Below are 26,327 nucleotides of genomic sequence, written 5' to 3'. Positions count from 1 at the left end.
ACATCAAGATCGTGGCATGTCAAGAACACGAGAGAGCGAGAAATTAAACACATAGCTACTGGTACAAATCCTTAGCCCCGAGGGTGGACTACTCCCTCCTCATCATGGTGGCCACCGGGATGATGAAGATGGCCACCGGTAATGATTTTCCCCTCCGGCAGAGTGCCGAAACGGGGTCTAGATTGTTTTTTCATGGCTACAGAGGCTTGCAGCGGCCGAACTTCTGATCCAGGGTTATTTCTGATATATTCTCTATTTATAGGATTTTTTGGCGTCGGTTTCACGTGTAGATGGGCCTCGTGGTGAGCACAACCCACCGGGGCGCGCCTGGCCCGCCTAGCACGCGCTGGTGTCTTGTGCCCTACTCCTTCACCTGTTGATCCTTCCACAAAGCTTTGGGGGTCTCTTTTGTTCCAAAAAAATTGTGAAAAAGTTTCAGCTCACTTGGAGAACTTTCATTTCTGCACAAAAAGCAACACCACGGTACTTCTGTTGAAAACAACGTTAGTCCGGGTTAGTTCCATACAAATCATACCAAAACTATATAAAATTATTGTAAACATGGCATGAATATTTCATAAATTATAGATATGTTGGAGAAGTATCGGCATCCCTAAGCTTAATTCCTACTCGTCCTCGAGTAGGTAAATGATAAAAGAAATAATTTATGTAGCGTGAATGCTAGCAAAGTGAATAAAAATAAAAAATGCATAAAGTAAATATATAGGCTCTTCGCAGAGGGAAGTAGGGATTTGTAGAGGTGCCAGAGCTCAGAGCTTAAATTGAGAGATAAAAGATTTTGGGAGGCATATTTTTCCCGTCAACGAAAACGACCGAGTAATTCCCAACACTTTCCATGCTAGATATGTCATAGGTGGTTCCCAAAAAGAAAATAAAGTTTATTCCTTTTTCCACCATTCTTTCACAATCCATGGCTAGCCGTATCCACGGGTGCGCTCCATACCAACACTTTCCAAGGAATTTATTATTTGACAACATAAAGTAAATTTCTTTTTCATTTCGAGACTGGGAATCCCTAATACTTTGTCGTACTCTCGTTCAATGAGAAGTGAATAAAAACTCATGCTAAGAATAACACATCTATCATGGAAAATAGTGGCCACCTCCTGCCGCTTCATGAGCGGTGCGAGCACACAAAAAGGAAATTTATCTTGAAAATTAGAGATGGCACTTACAGATTTGCTTAGAATGGCACGAGAATACCGCACATAGGTAGGTATGGTGGACTCATGTGGCAAAACTGGGTTTAAAGAGTTTAGATGCACAAGTAGTATTTGTACTTAGTACAAGTGAAGGCTAGCAAATAGATTGAGAAGCAACCAACAAATAAACGAAAATTCACATAAACGAGCATTGAGCATAACTAACACCGAATAATGCACCACAAGTAGGATGTAATTTCATTGCATCACTATTGACTTTCGTGCTTGCATAGGGAATCACAAACCTAAACACCAATATTATTACTAAAGCACAATTACTCACCAACATGACTCACATATTATTATCTCTGTATCACAAAACTATTGCAAGGAATTAAACTTATCATATCCAATGATCTACATGAAAGTTTTTTTTATTATATCCTTCTTGGATTTTCATTATATTAGGACCAATTTCAAGGCTTGTGCAAATTTTCATCACTATTATCAACTCTCGAAATATTATTAGTGAAGCATGAGAGTGTTTGACAAACTACTCCAAAAAGATATAAGTGAAGATCAAGCCAGTAGTTATGTAAAAGGGTAGCTGTTTGAGGACTCTCTCATATTTAAAAGTTTCAGATCTAAGTATTTTATTAAAACAACAAGCAAAATAAAATGAAATTACATTCCAAGAATGGCACACATCATGTGAAGAAACAAAAACTTAGGCTCTACCGAGGCTAACCGATAATTGTTGATGAAGAAAAGTGGGATGCCTACCGGGGCATCCCCAACCTTTGATGCTTGAGTCTTTATGGAATATTATCTTGGGATGACTTGGGCATCCCCAAGCTTGAGCTTTGGTGTCTCCTTAATTACTTTTATATCACGGTTTCCCTAAATCTTAAAAACTTCATCCACACAAAACTCAACAAGAACTCGTGAGATACATTAGTATAAATCAATGCAATACCTTTTCATTCTCTACTATAAAAAATCACTAAAATTACAATTTAACATTTCATACTAAATGCATCTGCATATTTAATACTCCTATCCTCAAATAGAATCAATAAACAAGCAAACATATGCAAGCAACGCAATCATAACAGCAATATGTCTAAACATAACAGTCTGTAAAGGATGAAGTAAGATCCAATCTTATTCAACTTTAAAAACTCTGAACAATTACCACACTATAGAAAATTTATGATAGCTTATTGTGCAAAAAGTTTCAATATTTTATCACATTCTTAATTTTCTAGAGAATTTTTGCAACAGCGATAAACTTTCTATTTTGAAACAGCAACTCATATACTTGCAAAATAAGCATGGCAAAGGCTATACTTGAAATTTTTATGGAAGTAAAATATGCAAAACATTATTATAGATAGCAGCAAGAAAATACAACTAAAATAAAATGACACTCCAAGCAAAACACATATCATGTGACGAATGAAAATATAGCTCGAAGTGGGGATACCGATAACGTTGAAGACGAAAGAGGGGATGCCTTCCGGCGCATCCCCAAGCTTAGTTGCTTGGATCTTCCTTGAATATTACCTTGGGGGTTCCTTGGGCATCCCCAAGCTTAGGGTCTTGTCACTCGTTATTCTCCTCATATCGATATCTCACGCAAAACTTTGAAAACTTCAATCACACAAAACTTAATGGAACTTCGTGAGATTGGTTAGTATGATGAAGAGCAAATCATTCACTTGGGTACTGTCAAGACAAGATTCATAATTGTTCTCACACAATGCCTACTGTAACTTATCATTTCCATAATTTATATTGAGAAATATAAGCCATAGAAACTAGTAAACAAGCAAACTATGCATTGAAAACATAATCTATCAAAAACACAACAGTCTGTAGTAATTTGAAGTTTGACCATATTTCTGCAAATCTAAATATTCTGAAGAATTAGAACAACATAGAGAATTTGCCTATCAATCATCTGTAAAAAAATTAGATCAAAATCACATTCCAGTGAATTTTAGAAATTCCTGGACTGGGCGCAAAAGTTTCTGTTTTTGCACAAAATCAAGTCAACTATCATCCACACTATCCCAAAGGCTTTACCTGGCACTTTATTGAAACAAAAGCTATAAAACATGATTACTCAGTAGCATAATCATGTGAACACAAAAACAGTAGGTAAAAGTGTTGGGTTGTCTCCCGACAAGCGCTTTTCTTTAATGCCTTTTAGCTAGGCATGATGAGTTCAATGCTGCTCGCATAAAAGATAACGATTGAAACATAACAAGAGCATCACGAATCATAAGTTCCTCTCTCATAATAATTTTCAGTAGCACCATGAATAGATTCATCAATATAACCATCACATAAAGCAATCTTTTCATGATCCAAAATCAAAGAAAAATTATTACTCTCCATATAAGCAATTTTATTCTCATTCACAATAGTGGGAATATCATATGAAACTCGAATACTAAAAATTGTGTCAGTGAGAACGACACCTATGGGATCACAAGAATCCCTACTACGGTCGGTGGGGCGCGAGGTCGTGAGAAGAGCAGGTTTAACAGGTAGCACACGGATCGTTTACCCAGGTTCGTGCCGCGAGGATGCGTAAAACCCTAGTCCTGCTTTGGTGGATGTATTGAGTGTTTTTGAGCTCTCGAACTAGCTATGGTGGCTGTGCCGTTCAAAAGAGCCGAATCCCCCTCCTAGTCGCCTCGGACCTCCTTTTATAGGTAAAGGGGTTGCCACAGTGGCACACAGGAGGTGGAAAGGTCTATAGTGCGCGAGCTTATCGCACATATTACAGGACAAGACGCATTTAATGCGTCTGCTTAGGTGTCCCTTAGTTTATTGGGGACGGGAGCGAGGCCCGTCCCGTCCGTCACCGCCCTCCTCGCTTCGACACGCATCCTGGCCAGCGATGCATGCGGTGCCATGTAGGCAGGTAGGCAGCTGAGGTGGCGTGGTGGTAGGGTCTTCGCGAAGATCTGCATGCTGCCACGTAGGCACTTGCTGAGTTGGCCTAGGAGCCGCATGTTGCCACGCAGGTGCCTACCCAGCTGGTCAGGCTAGCAGCTGCATGCTAATGGCGGTGGAAACTTGGCTGGTGCGGGCCTGGCAGTGGCCCCCCTGATGTCCTTGGCAAGGGCCTTGCCGGGGGCCCGGCAAGGGTCTTGCCGTGGCGCGCAGTCGTCCCCGACAAGGATCTTGCCGGGGGTCTTGTGGCTTTCCTCGGCAAGGATCTTGCCGAGGATCGTTGTCTTCTGATCCTCATCTGATCTCATATACCTTTGGTCTTGACAAAGATCTGCATGCCATTATGGAGGTGCCTCCCGAGCCCTAGTCCCAATGTAGTTGGTTGGGTTGGAACCCGTGGGCTCAAGTGTGGCTCACTTTGTTGGCGTTGGGCGTGCCGCCCCGGCAAGGCTCTTGCCGGGGCTGCCGAGGCTGCCCCGGCAAGACCCTTGCTTTGCCCTTCTGTCCTTTGTGTCTTTGGTCTTGGCGTTGTCTTGTCGGTCTTGGGCTTCGGCTTCCCTCCCTTGCTCTGCTACGTGCGGCTATGGCGCGCGACTCCGACTGCACGTGCACAAGTAAAGGGGTACAAAGGAGTGCCCCTACTTTTGTACACCGACAGGAGCCCCCGGGCTTGGGCCACACATAAGCGTGATACATTGTTGGGCCAGGCCCAAAACAGTGCATGGGCAGGCGGGGCGGATTTTTACTGCAGTAACTCTTCGTCCGGTGCGCTTCCCCACGACCCGCGTTGATCGCGCGATGTGGAGGGGCGTGCGTGACGTGGGGGTCATGCATGGGGCGGTTCCCACACTCATGCGTCACATCACAGTTAATGGGAAAGGAGGTGGCCTGCGCCTTCCCCGTAAAAAGGAATAACCGCGGGCGCGCTGCTCACTTTACCCCTTTCCCTGCGTCTTCTCCAATCTCAGAGCCGCCGCCCCCTTTCTTCCTCCTTATCGAGATCTCGCCTTCTCTTGCCGCCATTGTGCCTTTGCTATCCTCCACCCCCTGCTTCACGCAGCCGCCATGGATCCCAAATCCACCAAGGGCAAGGGAGTGGCCAAAGGTGCCGGGGCGACGGAGCCGCCGGATAATGCGTTGGCGGCACAGCGGACGCAACTCTCCTACTTCCCCTCGACGGTCGACGTGTTCGAGCTCCGGGAGGCCTTCAAACCCCTGTGCGGGTGAAGACGAGGGGAGAGACGACGGGGCATATAGCCACGCACGTCATCCCCACCAACTGCGTCGAGGCTGCCCCAAATCGGTACCCTTTTTTTGTCGACTACTTCTCCTGCGGGCTCTGTCCCCCCTTCTCCGATTTCTTCAATGACGTCATGCACACCTACGGCTTCTAGCTTTTGGATTTTACTCCGAATGCCGTGGCGTGCATGGATCTTTTCGCGCACCTCTGCGAGGGCTTCGCCGGGGTGCATCCCAATATGGCGCTCTTCCGCCAGTACTTCTTCCCTCGGATCCAACTGGGGGGCGCCATTTCTTGTTGTGTCGCTTGGATCCCACGGGCCAAGGGGGTGTACCTGGAGGGCGCCATGAAGGAGAGGTGGGAAGAATGGTGGGGCCGATGGTGCTGGATTGAAGAGAAGGATCCACCAGCATCCTGCGAGGTTCGCCAGGCGCCGCCGGTCCGCAAAAGCGATTGGAGCGATGTCGGTGTCAACGAAGAGAAGCTCACAATCGCCACCACCAGGATCCTTTGGCTCACCGAGGCCGGGCTCACCCTTGAGATGATCGGGGAAGACTTCATCCGCCACTGAATTGCTCCACTGCATAACAAGGGGAGGCCGGCCTGGCTCTTAATGAACGCCGCTGACATCATGAGGCTTCGCCCCGGCCTCGACCACAACTTCACGGTGATGGGGCATGCCCACTTCTGCCAGCAGCTCTTCGAGCTCGACGTGAATCACGATGGCGAGGTCGAGCGGACCGGCAAGGCCACGAGGGCCGCCACGAAGGCCGGCAAGGTCGCCAAGGGGCCCTTGTTCAAGTTGCCGGTGGGAGTGGTTCCGCTGAGCAACAACTCACGCCGGACCGACATCATCGCCATGATGCCGGACTTCAACGCGCATGGCCTTGACCCGAGCTGGGTCGAGCCGGAGGAAATTCAAGTGCAGGAGTTCTTCGACACCTTGAATGAGGGGTACGTCACCGCCGAGCCGCGGCTCGTCCAGGACACCACCCAGGCGGATCTGGACTACATCGCCGCCAGGACGGCGGAGGCGAAGCTCGCTGTCGGTGTCAAAACCGGCGGATCTCGGGTAGGGGGGCCCAAACGTTGCGTCTAAGGCTAATGGTAACATGAGGCAGGGGACACAATGTTTTACCCAGGTTCGGGCCCTCTCGATGGAGGTAAAACCCTACTTCTTGCTTGATTGATCTTGATGATATGAGCATTACAAGAGTAGATCTACCACGAGATCATAGAGGCTAAACCCTAGAAGCTAACTTATGATGATTATGATTGTACTTGTCCTACGGACTAAGCCCTCCAGTTTATATAGACACCGGAGGAGTCTAGGGTTACACAAAGTCGGTCACAAAGAAGGAGATATAATATCCGGATCGCCAAGCTTGTCTTCCACGCAAAGGAGAGTCCCATCCGGACACAGGTCGAAGTCTTGAGTCTTGTATCTTCACGGTCCAACAGTCCGGCCAAAGTATATAGTCCGGCTATCCGGATACCCCCTAATCCAGGACTCCCTCAGTAGCCCCTGAACCAGGCTTCAATGAAGATGAGTCCGGCGCGCAGATTGTCTTCGGCATTGCAAGGCGGGTTCCATCTCCGAATACTCCAAAGTACCTGTTGTAACAAACAGTGTCCGGCTTCCCATCAATGTTGTACTCCTCGGCTTCTGTGCTTCAATACTCCACGTGTCGAGCGAATACGAGGAGCCAGAGCATTTTTACATTTGCCACCCCGACCCTGCAGGCAAACCGTCTATTTGAAGAGACGGGGATCCTCAGATCCAAATCTCACCTTCTTCCCTTGAGCAAGCATCCAACAGAGCGCATCCAGAAAAAACCATTCCAACATGGCCGGTCGCCGCAGCTCCTCTTCTCGCTCCCTTAGCTCTAAGCCAGGTGATCGGGAAGAATGTTCTGTTCCCCATAGCCGTTTAGTAGAGTTGCAGACCCTAGGGTTTCTTCCACCGGCGTTCATGGTCCCCGTCCGAGCCGGACTAGCCACCTGCGGGGAGCAAGCGGAGAGATCTCCTAATCCATCTCAGGGGGAGCGGGTATGCCTCATCCCATATTTGCTAAGAGGCATCGGGTTTCCAATCCACCCATTCCTTCGCAGGCTCCTGGAGTTCTACGACCTCCAGTTGCACAGCTTCACCCCTGCCTCCGTGCTACACATCGCAGGATACGTTGCCCTTTGTGAATTATTTCTGGGCTGCAAGGCTCACTTCAAGTTATGGAAGAAGTTATTCTGCCTCGTCCCTCGCAATCAGGGGGAATCCATATATCAAGTGGGCAGAGCCGAAATATGGCACGTCGCCTAGACCGGATACCTGTCCGGTACTCCAAAGAAGGCATCTGAAAATTGGCCCTCGGAGTGGTTTTATGTTGATGACGTTCCCCTTCCGGATCCAATCCGGACGGGCCTCCGTGAGTTTAATAACGCTCCGCTGAAGAAATGCCGAAGTTGGCGCCCTCGGAGCCCTCAGGAGGAAGATACCAGAGAAGTCCACTTCCCGATGAGCAGGATAAAGACACTGGCCCAATCAGGACTAACAATAGTCAAGGTTATATCAATATGCATAATGCAGGGGGTGCAGCCACTTCAATATAGGGGGAAGCCTATGTGGCACTTCAACGGGGAAGACGACGCCACCCGCTGTGGTCGTAAAGATCCGGACTCCGCCACTGCTTTGGCGAGAATACTATCTGATTTATATAAAGGAGAAGAAGAGGAGTTCCTCTGTATCAAACCGCGGGATGGATTTTCCATGTACAACCCCCCAAGCTGGGTGAGCCGTTACTCTTTACTCAACTTTATCCATCTTGCGCCCTTCATCACTGTCATTTATCTTGATATTTCTGAGCAGGAACTGAGGAGGGCCGTAGAAGAGTTCAACAGCCCCTCTCCACCGCCAGAGGACCCCGGTCGGGCCTTCGATCCCGGACTTGAAGAAGATCCGGATATATCTGTGGAGCTTGTTGACGTGACATTTTATCAGGCCAGCTGCGATGGCGCCTTGGTGGCTATTATCGCCGACTATCCCGGACTTCTCCCTGCGTCGCGTGTAAGCAAAGCTGAAGCCTTATCCTCTGAAGAGGATTCCTTTCTTATACCATGCCTTATGCACAAAATATCATATTTTTGTAGAGACGACCATTGGAACACAGCGCCGAGCCCCTGGGGGCTCGTCAGCAAAGGGCGTCCGGGCCAGGCAGGCTCAAGAGGAAGGTGGTTAGGGTTGAAACACCGTCCCAGAGGTATAGTTAAAATTTGCTTTCTGATTATGATGTTTGAAATGTAACAGCGTTGTCACTGCCCTAGAATTTGTCTGTCATTAGTTGCATCAAGGCATTCATGCATCATGTTTGAAGTTCATGAAATTTGAAATGGGGAGGACCAAGCCCTAGCACCAAAGCAATGCAAATAGGTTCAACTTCAAAATATTTTTCAAAGAACCCAAATTGGTTTGCAAAAATGTTCATGATTAATGGAAAAGGGTGAAAACCATTTCCAGAGATGATGGATATTTTTCCAAGACATTTTTGGATTTTTGAGTAAACCATATTGTATTTGACTTTGGGCATTTAAATACTATAAATAATTTAAATGTTCAAATAAATGTTGGAAATTGTTAAGGGTCACTGAAATAATTCAGAAATCACCCATAATTGTTTCTAGGATTTTATTAAATGATTTGATATTTTAAATCAAATCAAAAACAAATTGCAGAAAATAGAAAAGAGGAAACAGAGAGAGAGAGAGAGTACTTACCTGGCGCCTACCTGTGCGGCCTGCTGCAGAAGCCGGCCCAGCCCACCACTGCAGCCCTCCGTCGTCTTCCTCCCCTCGCCCCGAAGCAGCTGCGTGCTCGCACGCGCACGGCCGCGCGGCCACCTCCTGCTTGCCGATGAGCCCCTGGACGCGTGGACGACTCCCGCAGGCCGTCCCGATCCCGCTGACCATTTCGCTCACTCTCCCCCCTCGAACCTCCCTCCTCTGCTCCCTCTCTCCCGCCCGGACCGAACACACCCGCCGCCGCCGACGAGCATCACCGCGGCCACCGTCCACCCCGTGCCTCTCCGATGAGTTCAGAGGAACCGCCATTGCCTTCTGCGTCTTCTACACCAACCCATTCGACCGCGGGAGCCCTGTAGCGTCTTCCCGGAGCTCGTCCCCAACCTTCGGCCGCCGGCGAACTTTCGAGGATTCGCGAGCTCCAGCCCCTCCCCGGCCTCGCCGTTGCCTTTACCGGATTCGCTGTGAGCTCCTCTTCCATTTCCCCTCCTCCCCGCGCTCGTTCCCGCATGCTAGCCGCCCTTTTCACCGGGGCCGTGAGCTCCTCGCCGCCGGCGATGACGCGGACAAGGCCAGAGCCACCGGAGCTAGCTACCGAGCACGGCAACGTGCTCCACACCTCACTAGGAACCTAACACACACACCAGCTTCCCCTCCCGTGCCCCCTAACGCCAACCCCGACCTCGCCCGAACTCCGGCGGCCACCTAGGTCGTCGCCGGCGCCGATTCTGGCCGCCCCGACCCCAACCGACTCCACCAGAAGTGGAGGCATGTTCCCAGCTACCCATAGCCACCCTCCGCGGCTCGTTTGGTTGCCGAAACGACCAAAACCACTCTCGCCGCCGCGTCGGGCTCGCCGGCGGTTAAACGCCGGCGACCGCTGATCCGATGACCGGCGTGGGTTGACCCCACTGCCTGGTTTGACCCCCCTCTCTCCCACTGACATGCGGGCCCCGCCCGGCTAATTAAGTTAGGTTAGTATTAACTGAGCTAGGTTAGTTTAGTTAGACACTGACACTCGGGTCCCACAGGTCAGGTTTGACCTGGGGCGCCCAGTTGACCCTGCCGACGTCACTGTGACGTGGTGCTGACGCCATAATCATTTCTGGATTTAATATTATTCAGGAAATTCCAGAAAATGCCTAAAACTTCTAAAAATCATAGAAAATTAAACGTAACTCCAAATTAAATAAATTATATATGAAAAATTATCAGAAAAATTCAAGGAATCCATCTGTACCACTTTCATGCATGTTAGAACAACTTATAGCTGCTGTTTAGCACAAATCAATTAAATGGCATTTGAATAATCACATATGGAGTTTGAATTTGAATCTTGTATTCAAACCAACTTCATTTAATCTGTTGCTAGTTGCATTAGCTCAAAACACATTCATTTTGCCATGTCATGGTCATGCATCATATTGTGCATAGCATTGATTGTGTTCCCTTCTGTGTTGCCGGTATTTGTCCCCTCTCGATAGACGTGATACCGATGATGTGATCGTTGACACTGATGAAGACTCAATGTTATCTTCAGAAGTGCCAGGCAAGCAAAACCCCCTTGTTCATTCTGATACAATCCTACTCTCTCGCTCCTGCTCTCTTTTACTGCATTAGGACAACAACGATTCAACTGTTACTTGCTGCGGTAGCTGAACCCTTTATCCTTTGCATGACCTGTCATTGCCACAGTAAATAGATGAAACCCACTAGCATGAGTAGGAGTTGTTTGAGCCCTCATGTGCCTACTCATTCATGCTTGTTTGTCATGCCTGCTACTGCTTAGAGTTGAGTCAGGTCTGATTCATCCGGGATGAATCAGAGGTGTGTGAACATGTCCTACGGTGTGTGAGCTAAGCGTGTGAACACGATTTGGTAAAGGTAGCGGTGAGAGGCCATGTAGGAGTACATGGTGGGTTGTCTCATTGCAGCCGTCCTCAGGAACTGAGTTCTGTGTTTGTGATCCATGATTCAGCTACTACCACGCATTGGGCCCGAAACCAATGGACCCTCTCGGCTTCTTAATCACCCTTGTCCTCTGTCCAGGAGTTGCAAGTAGTTTCTGGTGTTTGTAGTATGCTGGAGGCCGTGCGCAGCGCTGACCGTAGGGGTGGGCTGTGATGCGGTAGGCACGTGGCACGGTGTACCGGGCGCCCGTTTGGTGTCTCGGGAACCCTGTTCACATCGTTTGGGGCTGTGAGCGAAACTCCGGCCGGATCTCCTCATGGATGGAACCCGAATAGGCGATAAACCTGGACTAGAGACTTGAGTGTTTAGGCAGGCCGTGGCCGACACCCACGTTGGGCTTCCGCTTGAAGGTTGCCGAGTACATGTCGTGTAAACGGCGGTAAGTGGTGAGAGCGTGTGTGAAGAAGTACACCCCCTGCAGGGTTAACATCATCTATTCGAATAGCCGTGTCCGCGGAAAAGGACTTCTGGGTTGCTTATATCAGTTCATAGACAAGTGAAAGTGGATACTCTAAAATACGCAAGATAAGCGTGAGTGCTATGGATGGCGTTCTCGTAGGGAGACGGGAGCGGATCCATAGTGGTGTATTGATATGGTGAATATGTGGACTCGTGTGCGCCACCTCAAAAGAGTTACTTGCAGTCGTAGTTCAGGATAGCCACCGAGTCAAAGCTGGCTTGCTGCAGTTAAACCCCACCATCCCCTTTGTTGATAATGAAGCATATGTAGTTAGTTCTGATGTAAGTCTTGCTGGGTACATTTGTACTCACGTTTGCCTATTTATGTTTTTGCAGAGAGACTTCGGTCTCGCTAGTAGTGCCGCGTGGACTTCGACGTTTAGCTTGTTACCTCAGCTATGATCTTGTGCCTCGGCAGGATCTAGTAGATAGTCAGGCTTCTCAGCCTTTTTCATTTATAGATGTCTGTACTCAGACATGATAGCTTCCGCTTGTGTTTTGACTTGTATGCTCTGATTGTTGGGTCATAAGACCCATGTTTGTAATATCTCGCTCCTCGGAGCCTATTGAATAAATACTTGAGTCGTAGAGTCATGTTGTGATGCCATGTTGTATTTGCACATATCGAGCATATTGTGTGTATGTTATTGAAATGCTTGGTATGTGTGGGATCTGACCATCTAGTTGTTTATCTTTAGTAGCCTCTCTTACGGGGAAATGTCTCCTAGTGTTTCACTGAGCCATGGTAGCTTGCTACTGCTCCAGAATACTTAGGCTGGCCGGCATGTATCCTTCTTCGTTCCTGTGTCTGTCCCTTCGGGGAAATGTCACGCGATGAATACCAGAGTCCTGTTAGCCCGCTACAGCCCGGTTCACCGGAGTCCTGCTAGCCCAGTGCTACAGCCTGGATTCACTCGCTGATGACCGACACATTCGATGCTGGGTCATGGATGCCTGTCCCTGTAAGTCTGTGCCACTTTGGGTTTACGACTAGCCATGTCAGCCCGGGCTCCTTATCATATGGATGCTAGCGACACTGTCATATACGTGTGCCAAAAGGCGCAAACGGTCCCGTGCAAAGGTAAGGCGACACCCGTGGGAATACCGTGCGTGAGGCCGCAAAGTGATATGAGGTGTTACATGCTAGATCGATGTGGCATTGAGTCGGGGTCCTGACAGCGTTGGTATCAGAGCTTGACTGCCTGTAGGATTACCAAGCCAAACTGGTCGAAGTTGAGTCTAGAAATTCTTTAGTTATATAAGGGAATTGATTGTGGAAGGGAACGTAAGGCTCTTTTTACTCCTTATACCTCATGGCCTTCTGATCTGAGTCAACCTCTTCTCTTCTATGGGGATTAAGAACTAGGCTATCTCTTCTTTCTATCAGGATCACGTGTTACTAATCCGTAGACTTATAAGATTGTTGGATTAGGCCTCAGTTCAGTTTCTACCTCTGTATGTTAATTATTGATCTCGAGACCTTGATATTATGCTCCTGAGTGGTTATGCCACCATTTTTGTGAATGTCTCAAATCTTTTCTGAGCATTTACAGCCGTTATGCTGTCCGAGTCATCCCAGGTTTCTGAATAGTCTGAAGCATTTGCAAAATCCCTTCCTCCCGTTCCGATGTTCCTTTGGGCCAGATTAACCACACTAATCGGTGAGTTGAGGTAAATTATTGCCTTGACATATATGTTGGAGCTATTATTATGACCCTAGGTGTCTCAGGGGATCATCTAGTAGTCTACCTATGTTTTGTGTTCCTAGTGTGATGATTCTGGCCGTCATTATCGAAAGCATCCCGCGATGCCATTTAGTTAGTAGGTATTCTATTCCTGGGTTCTTGAACCCGAGATTCACCCTACTTACTTCATGTTGATAATAATTGCTAGCTCCCTTAGGTTATTAGTAACCTTTGCGATAGTCCTTGAAGTCCGTGGTATCTTCTTCTTCCAAATACCATGAACTACTTATGGCAGAAGTTCCTCGTTGAACTGAACAATCACAACAAGAGTGCTCTCGATGAGTTCTCCATGCTATATTGTGACTCTGCCAGCTCAACCTTTCTGCATGGGTTATCCGGAAGAATTATGTTGAACTTGGTTCGACATACTAATCTATGCATCCACAACTCAGAAAGTTATTTGTTCCTTTGAGTTGTCCCTCTTTAGTTGTCTACTGACCTTCGTCTATCAATTGATAGTCAAGAGTATGTGTGCGGTCGTTCATCGATGCCTATTATTCTTGTGGTCCGTCAAGCCATTCTATTCCAGAATGACTAGGAGAAACAAACTCCAGTACCTCATCCGTATCCAGGATTGAGTCAAAGAAGTTGTATGCCGCAGATCAAATGCCAATCCAGCTTTTGGTTCTGTTCTACCTTGGAGTATTACCCCCTTTATGTCAGAATTGTCATGAGAACTGCACCAACTCTCATGAATTTTGACGTAGTGATACTTCTCACCATCATTAGTCATTCCTCGGCCCTCGTGTTGATGCAACCGGAATACCGACAAATGAATTGTGACGTGTGAAATCAATACGCCTAGCAACCTCGTTGTTGGGTAGTTAAAGGACAATAATTTCATTCTTAGTGTGTTGGTTATTGAATCATCATTCTAAGATTGATCGTGCTACCTAGTCCATTCTCCTGGCTCACTCCTCGATCGATGAGTTAGGATTATTTCAAATCCTTTCTCTATTGATCATATCGTCTTGCCCTGAAAAGCAAGATTGTTCTCGAGCTTAGTAACATACCGGTGGTTCGTGATTTTCCGAATATCTTCTCGGAAGTATTACCAGGTTGTCCCCTGACTGTTATGTTGAGCTCGTGATCAAGTTGGTTTATTCCTGTGAACCACCTTCCCTCCAAAAATCGGTGTTAGATATCCCTGAGCTAGTTGGTTAAGCTAGACAACAACTTGGAGAATTGGAAGATAAAAGCTTGCCTAACTTAGTTCGTTCCAAAGGAATATTCTTGTGTAGTGTGTGTTGAAGAAAGATGATATCTTCATCAATTAGTCCTTGTGATCAGTTGTTGGACCTATTGTCCTACCCCATCTTTGATTTGAGTATGAGCTATCGTCAAATCAAATCAGAACCAACGATATTCGTAATGTTGTCTTACTCGTAGTTGTTTCTTCGAGCATACACCATTATATCTTTTGGGTCTGACCAATGCTATCACCTTGTTCACATAATTGTGGAATTCCACTTATATGGAAACCTGGATGAATTGTTGTTGAGTCCATGAGCAACATTTTTATCTTGTCCATAATTTTGTTGAACATTAAGCTAGTGTTGGAAACTTATATATGCATTATCTTCGTGTTCCGTTCATGAAGCATATGTTCGGATGAAAGAAGTGACTTACTCTTATACATGTGCATCTGATGCAAGTTGCCGCCGTGGAGTCGAGAAAGTCAATGTTGCTCCCTTTGGAATCATCCCAAATCAATTATGCATACGTGCGAAGAATTCTGTGGTTTGGAGACTTGCAACCTTCATTCCATATGTATCCCTAGCACACCAAGCCACTGATTGAGTTGTTCGGAGATAAGAAGTCTGTCTAAGGTGAACTCTTTGGACTTCCACGCGTGGAGACTTCACTATCATCGATGATGGTTCCCCACCTTAACTCGGTAGTGTTTTATTATAAGACTACTATGTGGTCATGCCTGTCTGAGACAGCGTGTTCACATGTGTGTAGCAGAACCAGCTCATGTTTTGGAGCTTGCTATCGTAGTTCATTCCCCGAGAATCTCGCAACGTCATCTCGTCGATTCGTGTTGCAAACTTTCGTTTTTCTTCCTAGACTCGATGAGTCTGGAATATCCTGACACTAACCAGATCTGAATCTCAGGCAGATATGATGGTTTGGAACATTTCCCAAGAACTATAATATCGGTCCCTCGGAAACCGATAAAGTGGATGTCGTGGTCAACACACCCCACTGGAAGACCTATTATTGCAGTATCTTGATTGAAGAAGTTGGCCACCCCCCCCCATAGGGATTTCGTAGGATTTACTCCCTAGTTGCCCCTATGGATTTCTGAGATCCCGAAGTCCGACCTTTTACTTGATGTTCTAGATATCAAACCATATCTATGAATGGGTTACACTAGCACATCAAGGAGAACATTAGAAGCGAAGTGCTAAATGTCTCTCGGTCGATCATCCAGATTTTGTTTCCTTGGCCTCGCTAAGGTGAAATCTGAGAAAGTGTTATCTTCCTTTGCATCTACATCATCCTTCCTCATTCATCATGGTAGTAAGTTGTGTTGCCAGAATCCTTGACACGGATATTGGTAAAACCTTGATAATTATGGAAATGCTCAAGTTCTTGAGAGCACACCCAAGCGCTAGGTGTTATCATCGGTACTAATTGGATTGCTCTCAGTTTCCTCGGCAATACTATGACCTTTTCAAACAGTGAATTCACTCTCTATTGTGGGTTCTTCCCCAGTTTCCAGAATCATTCCCAGCATTGCATTTTGTTCCCAGCTTGCACCGCTAATGTGCCATTCTACCATGGGTCTCTTCCATTTCCGGCGATAAGCAAATTCATCCATTACGTTGTCTTCAACAATGTAATCCACATCATCCAAGTCCGGGTATGCCTTTCTACCGAACCCCTCTAAATGATCGATTATGATTGCCTTAAGCTGGTATAAAGAGTTTCAATGATCTTTAAATCAAAGGTAATTCTTTTTGCCACTTAAGGGGATATTTCTATGAGTCACCACCCCTAAGGTGCATCATTATGGTGTCATGGCAACTCAACTCCTCGCTACGTTGACAACCGTTCACCACCTTCTTAAGCGTGGAATTATTGTCCACCTAGTGAACCTTCGTCATCCGTTTCTTTCCACCCCTCTTGATGTGCATCTCGTGTCTCAGCTCGAGAGATGCTGCTATGTCTCATCCCATGAGATGATCCTGAGTTGTTCGGTCTTCTCGAAGATCGATTGTTCTAGAGTTTTCCTTTCTTCTCGTTGTCATGTTGGCTGGAGTTCTCAAAGCAAGACGCCGAGACAAAGATGAGGATCAAATCAACAATCTTGTGATGTGCAACCTGGATCGTGAAGATTATGTTAATTTGCGTTCCCCCTTCATCCTACCCTACGCTTGAATCTCGGGTCGAGATTCTTGTTTAGTGGGGGTGAGTTGTCACAGCCCTAGAATTTGTCTGTCATTAGTTGCATCAAGGCATTCATGCATCATGTTTGAAGTTCATGAAATTTGAAATGGGGAGGACCAAGCCCTAGCACCAAAGCAATGCAAATAGGTTCAACTTCAAAATATTTTTCAAAGAACCCAAATTGGTTTGCAAAAATGTTCATGATTAATGGAAAAGGGTGAAAACCATTTCCAGAGATGATGGATATTTTTCCAAGACATTTTTGGATTTTTGAGTAAACCATATTGTATTTGACTTTGGGCATTTAAATACTATAAATAATTTAAATGTTCAAATAAATGTTGGAAATTGTTAAGGGTCACTGAAATAATTCAGAAAGCACCCATAATTGTTTCTAGGATTTTATTAAATGATTTGATATTTTAAATCAAATCAAAAACAAATTGCAGAAAATAGAAAAGAGGAAACAGAGAGAGAGAGAGAGAGAGTACTTACCTGGCGCCTACCTGTGCGGCCTGCTGCAGAAGCCGGCCCAGCCCACCACTGCAGCCCTCCGTCGTCTTCCTCCCCTCGCCCCGAAGCAGCTGCGTGCTCGCACGCGCACGGCCGCGCGGCCACCTCCTGCTTGCCGACGAGCCCCTGGACGCGTGGACGACTCCCGCAGGCCGTCCCGATCCCGCTGACCGTTTCGCTCACTCTCCCCCCTCGAACCTCCCTCCTCTGCTCCCTCTCTCCCGCCCGGACCGAACACACCCGCCGCCGCCGACGAGCATCACCACGGCCACCGTCCACCCCGTGCCTCTCCGATGAGTTCAGAGGAACCGCCATCGCCTTCTACGTCTTCTACACCAACCCATTCGACCGCGGGAGCCCTGTAGCGTCTTCCCGGAGCTCGTCCCCAACCTTCGGCCGCCGGCGAACTTTCGAGGATTCGCGAGCTCCAGCCCCTCCCCGGCCTCGCCGTTGCCTCTACCGGATCCGCTGTGAGCTCCTCTTCCATTTCCCCTCCTTCCCGCGCTCGTTCCCGCACGCTAGCCGCCCTTTTCACCGGGGCCGTGAGCTCCTCGCCGCCGGCGATGACGCGGACAAGGCCAGAGCCACCGGAGCTAGCTACCGAGCACGGCAACGTGCTCCACACCTCACCAGGAACCTAACACACACACCAGCTTCCCCTCCCGTGCCCCCTAACGCCAACCCCGACCTCGCCCGAACTCCGGCGGCCACCTAGGTCGTCGCCGGCGCCGATTCTGGCCGCCCCGACCCCAACCGACTCCACCAGAAGTGGCGGCATGTTCCCAGCTACCCATAGCCACCCTCCGCGGCTCGTTTGGTTGCCGAAACGACCAAAACCACTCTCGCCGCCGCGTCGGGCTCGCCGGCGGTTAAACGCCGGCGACCGCTGATCCGATGACCGGCGTGGGTTGACCCCACTGCCTGGTTTGACCCCCCTCTCTCCCACTGACATGCGGGCCCCGCCCGGCTAATTAAGTTAGGTTAGTATTAACTGAGCTAGGTTAGTTTAGTTAGACACTGACACTCGGGTCCCACACGTCAGGTTTGACCTGGGGCGCCCAGTTGACCCTGCTGACGTCACTGTGACGTGGTGCTGACGCCATAATCATTTCTGGATTTAATATTATTCAGGAAATTCCAGAAAATGCCTAAAACTTCTAAAAATCATAGAAAATTAACCGTAACTCCAAATTAAATAAATTATATATGAAAAATTATCAGAAAAATTCAAGGAATCCATCTGTACCACTTTCATGCATGTTAGAACAACTTATAGCTGCTGTTTAGCACAAATCAATTAAATGGCATTTGAATAATCACATATGGAGTTTGAATTTGAATCTTGTATTCAAACCAACTTCATTTAATCTGTTGCTAGTTGCATTAGCTCAAAACACATTCATTTTGCCATGTCATGATCATGCATCATATTGTGCATAGCATTGATTGTGTTCCCTTCTGTGTTGCCGGTATTTGTCCCCTCTCGATAGACGTGATACCGATGATGTGATCGTTGACACTGATGAAGACTCAATGTTATCTTCAGAAGTGCCAGGCAAGCAAAACCCCCTTGTTCATTCCGATACAATCCTACTCTCTCGCTCCTGCTCTCTTTTACTGCATTAGGACAACAACGATTCAACTGTTACTTGTTGCGGTAGCTGAACCCTTTATCCTTTGCATGACCTGTCATTGCCACAGTAAATAGATGAAACCCACTAGCATGAGTAGGAGTTGTTTGAGCCCTCATGTGCCTACTCATTCATGCTTGTTTGTCATGCCTGCTACTGCTTAGAGTTGAGTCAGGTCTGATTCATCCGGGATGAATCAGAGGTGTGTGAACATGTCCTACAGTGTGTGAGCTAAGCGTGTGAACACGATTTGGTAAAGGTAGCGGTGAGAGGCCATGTAGGAGTACATGGTGGGTTGTCTCATTGCAGCCGTCCTCAGGAACTGAGTTCTGTGTTTGTGATCCATGATTCAGCTACTACCACGCATTGGGCCCGAAACCAATGGACCCTCTCGGCTTCTTAATCACCCTTGTCCTCTGTCCAGGAGTTGCAAGTAGTTTCTGGTGTTTGTAGTATGCTGGAGGCCGTGCGCAGCGCTGACCGTAGGGGTGGGCTGTGATGCGGTAGGCACGTGGCACGGTGTACCGGGCGCCCGTTTGGTGTCTCGGGAACCCTGTTCACATCGTTTGGGGCTGTGAGCGAAACTCCGGCCGGATCTCCTCATGGATGGAACCCGAATAGGCGATAAACCTGGACTAGAGACTTGAGTGTTTAGGCAGGCCGTGGCCGACACCCACGTTGGGCTTCCGCTTGAAGGTTGCCGAGTACATGTCGTGTAAATGGCGGTAAGTGGTGAGAGCGTGTGTGAAGAAGTACACCCCCTGCAGGGTTAACATCATCTATTCGAATAGCCGTGTCCGCGGAAAAGGACTTCTGGGTTGCTTATATCAGTTCATAGACAAGTGAAAGTGGATACTCTAAAATACGCAAGATAAGCGTGAGTGCTATGGATGGCGTTCTCGTAGGGAGACGGGAGCGGATCCATAGTGGTGTATTGATATGGTGAATATGTGGACTCGTGTGCGCCACCTCAAAAGAGTTACTTGCAGTCGTAGTTCAGGATAGCCACCGAGTCAAAGCTAGCTTGCTGCAGTTAAACCCCACCATCCCCTTTGTTGATAATGAAGCATATGTAGTTAGTTCTGATGTAAGTCTTGCTGGGTACATTTGTACTCACGTTTGCCTATTTATGTTTTTGCAGAGAGACTTCGGTCTCGCTAGTAGTGCCGCGTGGACTTCGACGTTTAGCTTGTTACCTCAGCTATGATCTTGTGCCTCGGCAGGATCTAGTAGATAGTCAGGCTTCTCAGCCTTTTTCATTTATAGATGTCTGTACTCAGACATGATAGCTTCCGCTTGTGTTTTGACTTGTATGCTCTGATTGTTGGGTCATAAGACCCATGTTTGTAATATCTCGCTCCTCGGAGCCTATTGAATAAATACTTGAGTCGTAGAGTCATGTTGTGATGCCATGTTGTATTTGCACATATCGAGCATATTGTGTGTATGTTATTGAAATGCTTGGTATGTGTGGGATCTGACCATCTAGTTGTTTATCTTTAGTAGCCTCTCTTACGGGGAAATGTCTCCTAGTGTTTCACTGAGCCATGGTAGCTTGCTACTGCTCCAGAATACTTAGGCTGGCCGGCATGTGTCCTTCTTCGTTCCTGTGTCTGTCCCTTCGGGGAAATGTCACGCGATGAATACCAGAGTCCTGTTAGCCCGCTACAGCCCGGTTCACCGGAGTCCTGCTAGCCCAGTGCTACAGCCTGGATTCACTCGCTGATGACCGACACGTTCGATGCTGGGTCATGGATGCCTGTCCCTGTAAGTCTGTGCCACTTTGGGTTTACGACTAGCCATGTCAGCCCGGGCTCCTTATCATATGGATGCTAGCGACACTGTCATATACGTGTGCCAAAAGGCGCAAACGGTCCCGTGCAAAGGTAAGGCGACACCCGTGGGAATACCGTGCGTGAGGCCGCAAAGTGATATGAGGTGTTACATGCTAGATCGATGTGGCATTGAGTCGGGGTCCTGACAAGCGTCCATCGTGTCCTGGCAGAAAGAGTAGTTGCCGGACTACATCCGGAGATCCTGCCGATCATGCCTCCACCAGCCGGATTCCAGAACTGGCTTCGAGGGAGGAGCCAATGCGGGGCCTATGCCGAATTGTCCTCCGATAGAGGATGCAGATAGGCTCTCCGCCACAAATTCCGAAGTAGAGAGTGCCATGAATCACCGGCGCCAACGGGCCGTACTTTGCAATAGTATCTTTTTCGAAGAGGCATTCAATGCTTTCAATTCAGGAGACGCATACATTCGAGCTTCCCAAGACGGGCTCGCCCGAGCGTCAGACCAGTGTGTGAAAGATATACGGGTAATAAAATTTGATAAGCATGTATAGCAGTAGCCCCTGAGACTTGAAACAGTTGGAACAACTAATTTAAGGATCATTTTATGCACAAGTTCTTGTAGAGAAGAATACCCATTTGTCTCAAGAGCTGGAGGAGTGCAAGACCCAGCTGAGGGCCGCAGTTGCCAAACTAGAGGAATCCCAGAAGGCCTCATCTGGTAACATTTGTCTTAATAGAGAAATTTTAAGGAAATATACCAGTTAGTAATTGGCTTGCTTTATAAGTCTAACAGAAAATTCTGCAAACAATCCTGGAGAGAATCCGGAGATCGTAAGAGATAGTGAGTCACATCTCCAAAGACAGCTAAAGGCTGGCGAGCGTGTGCTTACGCAGGTTAGGCAGGAGAAGAACAATCTCCAAGATGCCAACGTCCGGCTGGGCGTCGAATTAGCAGATGTTCGAGCTCAGCTGGCGGACTCCGTTAAGGAGAACAAGAGGCTTCGTTGCGGCATTTATGGTAAGTGCCTAAACGAACTGCAGTACAGTTCAGCTAGGAAGCATTTTAAAAGAGTTTATATCTGTAGGTATGCTGACGGGCCGTCCTGAAGAGGAGATGCCCGGGTCCGCAGGCGATTTACTGCAAGATCTCTCACAACTGCACGAACGAGTTTGGCAGGTGATGCAGGGTATTGCCCAGTCCTTGTGGCCATCCACTTCCCTGCCAGGAGGCATGGGGGAGCTCGTGGATATGCTCCAAGGAGCACGGCGGTGCTTCCGGTTGTGGAAGGTATCAGCCTGCCGACAAGGTGCAAGCGAAGTGAGGGAGTCCTGGATTAGGGGGTGTCCGGATAGCCGAACTATCACCTTTGGCCGGACTCCTGGACTATGAAGATACAAGATTGAAGACTTCGTCCCGTGTCCGGATGGGACTTCCCTTGGCGTGGAAGGCAGGCTTGGCGATACGGATATGTAGATCTCCTACCATTGTAACTGACTCTGTGTAACCCTAACCCTCTTCGGTGCCTATATAAACCGGAGGGTTTTAGTCCGTAGGACGAACAACAATCATACCATAGGCTAGCTTCTAGGGTTTAGCCTCTTTGATCTCGTGGTAGATCTACTCTTGTACTACCCATATCATCAATATTAATCAAGCAGGAGTAGGGTTTTACCTCCATCGAGAGGGCCCGAACCTGGGTAAAAACATCGTGTCCCTTGTCTCATGCTACCATCCGCCTAGACGCACAGTTCGGGACCCCCTACCCGAGATCCGCCGGTTTTGACACAGACATTAGTGCTTTCATTGAGAGTTCCTATGTGTCGTCATCTTTAGGCCCGATGGCTCCTCCGATCATCAACAATGATGCGGTCCAGGGTGAGACTTTTCTCCCCGGACAGATCTTCATATTCGGCGGCTTCGCACTGCGGGCCAATTCGCTTGGCCATCTGGAGCAGATTGAAAGCTACGCCCCTGGCCATCAGGTCAGATTTGGAAGTTTGAACTGTACGGCTGACGTCCGCGGAGACTTGATCTTCGACGGTTTCAAGCCACTGCCAACTGCAGGTTAAGAGGTGAATTGAACATCATTGATGCTTCAAACTTGGAGTAGGAACTCCATTGGATACATGCAAGACATGAGCCTATGACTAATCCTTTCTTATGATGATAATCTTATGTCGTGGGTATATTTGCACCTTGCATGTTATCTAACCCATGTAGGTCCTTGGATGAATTTAAATCTATGGGATTGCAACTCTCTCACATCTTGAGGAATCTCTACATCACCAAGTCTCTACACAATGGTGGTCGAAGACAAGGAAGCACGAAACCATTCAAACATATCCTTTGACAAATTCTATGTTAAGCTTCATGATTGTCTTTTTGGATACACAAGTGCTCTTCCTTGCAAAAACTAACCCATGTGGGTAGGTGAACTCAAATTCCAAGTGGTGCTCCAAACTCTTGATGAGCTACATCAACCTTGAGCAACCCACACAAGTTCAACTACGTGATCACAATCAACACCACCACCCAAGGTATGTTATTCCATCTTAGAGGAGCTTTACTCCAAGTCATGAGTCAAAGCAACTCGACAAGATGTGAATACATCAAGATGCTTAAACGAAAAATGGTAACCCCATTTTGAGCTTAAACGATGAGTATGACCTATGATCAAGTGATCTCACTTGACTCCTAAGTCAATATACTCTAACATAGGTGACTTTGTCGCCGACCAATTCTAGATGAAGTTCTCTCGTGTTCTTTTCTATGCTCTTGCATTTGTCTCATGCATATTTGTTTCCCCTACCAAAAAAAACTTCATCTAGATTTCTTTTTTCTATTCTGTTCTGCATTCCCTGCATCCAATTCATTGCAAATCCTTGTGAGATCTTACTTGTCTAGTGAACTGAGGTGACAAGTGTTTTCTCTGTGATGAACTCGGTCTCACCGGTTTGATGTTTTCGGTCTAACCGAATCCTTTCGGTGCAACCGAAGCATCCAACTCGGTGCCACCGATTTCACAACAAGAAAAACATTTTGCCACTGCATTATTATTTTTAGCACCACTCAATGAATCTTTTCCTCTACAAGCATCACATTTTTATCAATGCATTGTGTTGTGACTCAAGGACCAAATCCATTTACGACAAATTCCAGAAGACCCTTCTTGGAAATTGATGTCAAAGGGGGAGAGAGAGATCACATCAAAGCTTATCACTTCAACAGGGGGAGAGAGATATCTCCAGGGGGAGAGAATACTCAAGAAGAGAGTAATCTTCAAGGATCCCAGATGCTTGGTGTTCAAGAGGAGAGATGCCACATGTCTTCTTGGGGAGGAAGACATATTCATATGTGCTTATTTTCATTAGCTCTGTTCATTTGTTTCTTTGAGCTTTGATTTTGCATTTTGCTCTGATTTTCTGTTCCCTATCTTCTCCCAGTATCCCATGCTAGATTCAGGGGGAGCAAGACATCTAAGGGAAAGAAACTTTAAATTCATTGCACATCTTTACCTTTGGGGACATGTCCATATTCAATATGGTACTTAGTACTCACTCTCTACATGTCATCCCAGTCTTGGTACTCTTGTGGTTCGTTTTGTTTGCTCTAGCTAGTAGGTGTATCTGTGTTATCTAACCTTGTTTACGCAGGTTCATTCCATCCTAAGCCAACTCAAGACCACAAGGTAAGTATATGCATCACAGTCATGTGTATGAGGAGTTCTTGCTGATGTACATACTGTTTGCAAGAAGGACTCATGAGCATGAAGGTACATTTCCCATATTCACATCTATTGCTCTGATGCATATAACCAAGATACATGTAACACATTGCCTACTCTATCATGCTTATGCATTCACATGCTCCTATATTCCATATTCACATACATGTAGGGGGAGCCTATGCATGTTACACGTCTTTCCAAAGCTTTACTTGCTATTCTCTATATCTTGATCTAAAGCTTTGATGTATGTTGTCATCAATTACCAAAAAGGGGGAGACTGAAAGAACAAGTGCTCCCTGGGTGATTTTGGTAATGAATGTCAACATATCTCTTGTTGGACTAACACTTTTACCTAGTATGTTTCAGACAAGTTCAACAATGGAGTGGCATGGACTAAAGGATGTGGAAACCCTTCAAGATGCTAAGGACAAAGGATTGGCTCAAGCTTCAAGAACAAGACTCTACATTTTCTATTTTAGTGATCCAAGATCACATTGAGTCTATAGGAAAAGCCAATACTATCAAGAGGGGATGAGGTGTTGCTTAATGGCTTGCTTGTTCAAAGTGCTTAGTGATATGCTCCAAAGCCCTCAACTACTTTCTCACATCCACATATGTCCTAAACCCAAAAGTCTAACTCGGCCCTACCGATTCTTTCCACCCGGCGCCACCGAGTTCAGATGTCTTAGCCACTGCCACAATCCCTAGGCAAATCGGTCTCACCGATAGGGATCTCGGTCTCACCGAGATGGGATTGTAATCTCTTTGTGTATGTCCATTACCAAAATCGGTCCTATCGAGTTAGAGTAATTGGTACTACCGAGATTACAATGCAAACTCTCTGGTTAACTTATTACCAAAATCGGTCCTACCGAGTTTGTGTAATCGGTCAAACCGAGTTTTCCTGACCAACTCTCTGGTTAGCTTATTACCAAAATCGGTCCTACCGAGTTTGTGTAATCAGTCTCACCGAGATTAAGTTATGCCCTAACCCTAACCATATCGGTCCTACCGAGTTGCATGTCGGTCCCACCGAAAATCCTAACGGTCACTAGATTTGCCGAATCAGTCTGACCGAGTTTACCAATTCGGTCCCATCGAGTTTGGCAAGTTGTGTGTAACGATTCGATTTTGTGTGGAGGCTATATATACCCCTCCACCTCCTCTTCATTCGTAGAGAGAGCCATCAGAACGAACCTACACTTCCAGCATACATTTTTTGAGAGAGAACCACCTACTCATGTGTTGAGGCCAAGATATTCCATTCCTACCATATGAATCTTGATCTCTAGCCTTCCCCAAGTTGCTTTCCACTCAAATCTTCTTTCCACCAAATCCAAATACTATGAGAGAGAGTTGAGTGTTAGGGAGACTATCATTTGAAGCACAAGAGCAAGGAGTTCATCATCAACACACCATTTGTTACTTCTTGGAGAGTGGTGTCTCCTAGATTGGCTAGGTGTCAGTTGGGAGCCTACGACAAGATTGTGGAGTTGAACCAAGGAGTTTGTAAGGGCAAGGAGATCGCCCACTTCATGAAGATCTACCGCTAGTGAGGCAAGTCCTTCGTGGGCGACGACCATGGTGGGATAGACAAGGTTGCTTCTTCGTGGACCCTTCGTGGGTGGAGCCCTCCGTGGACTCGCGCAACCGTTACCCTTCGTGGGTTGAAGTCTCCATCAACATGGATGTACGTTAGCACCACCTATCGGAACCACGACAAAAACATCCGTGTCTCCAATTGCGTTTGAATCCTCCAATCCCTTCCCTTTACATTCTTGCAAGTTGCATGCTTTACTTTCCGCTGCTCATATTCTCTTTGCATGCTTTCTTGTTATGTATTGTGAGTGTTAAACTTGTGCCTAAACTCCACTTAAACTTAAAGAAGTTAAAAACTGCAATTTTTGGTACTTAGTGTCTAATCAC

Source organism: Triticum aestivum, chromosome 6B (assembly GCF_018294505.1).
Source record: "Triticum aestivum cultivar Chinese Spring chromosome 6B, IWGSC CS RefSeq v2.1, whole genome shotgun sequence".
Taxonomy (NCBI): domain Eukaryota; kingdom Viridiplantae; phylum Streptophyta; class Magnoliopsida; order Poales; family Poaceae; genus Triticum; species Triticum aestivum.
This window is presented reverse-complemented; position numbering follows the sequence as displayed.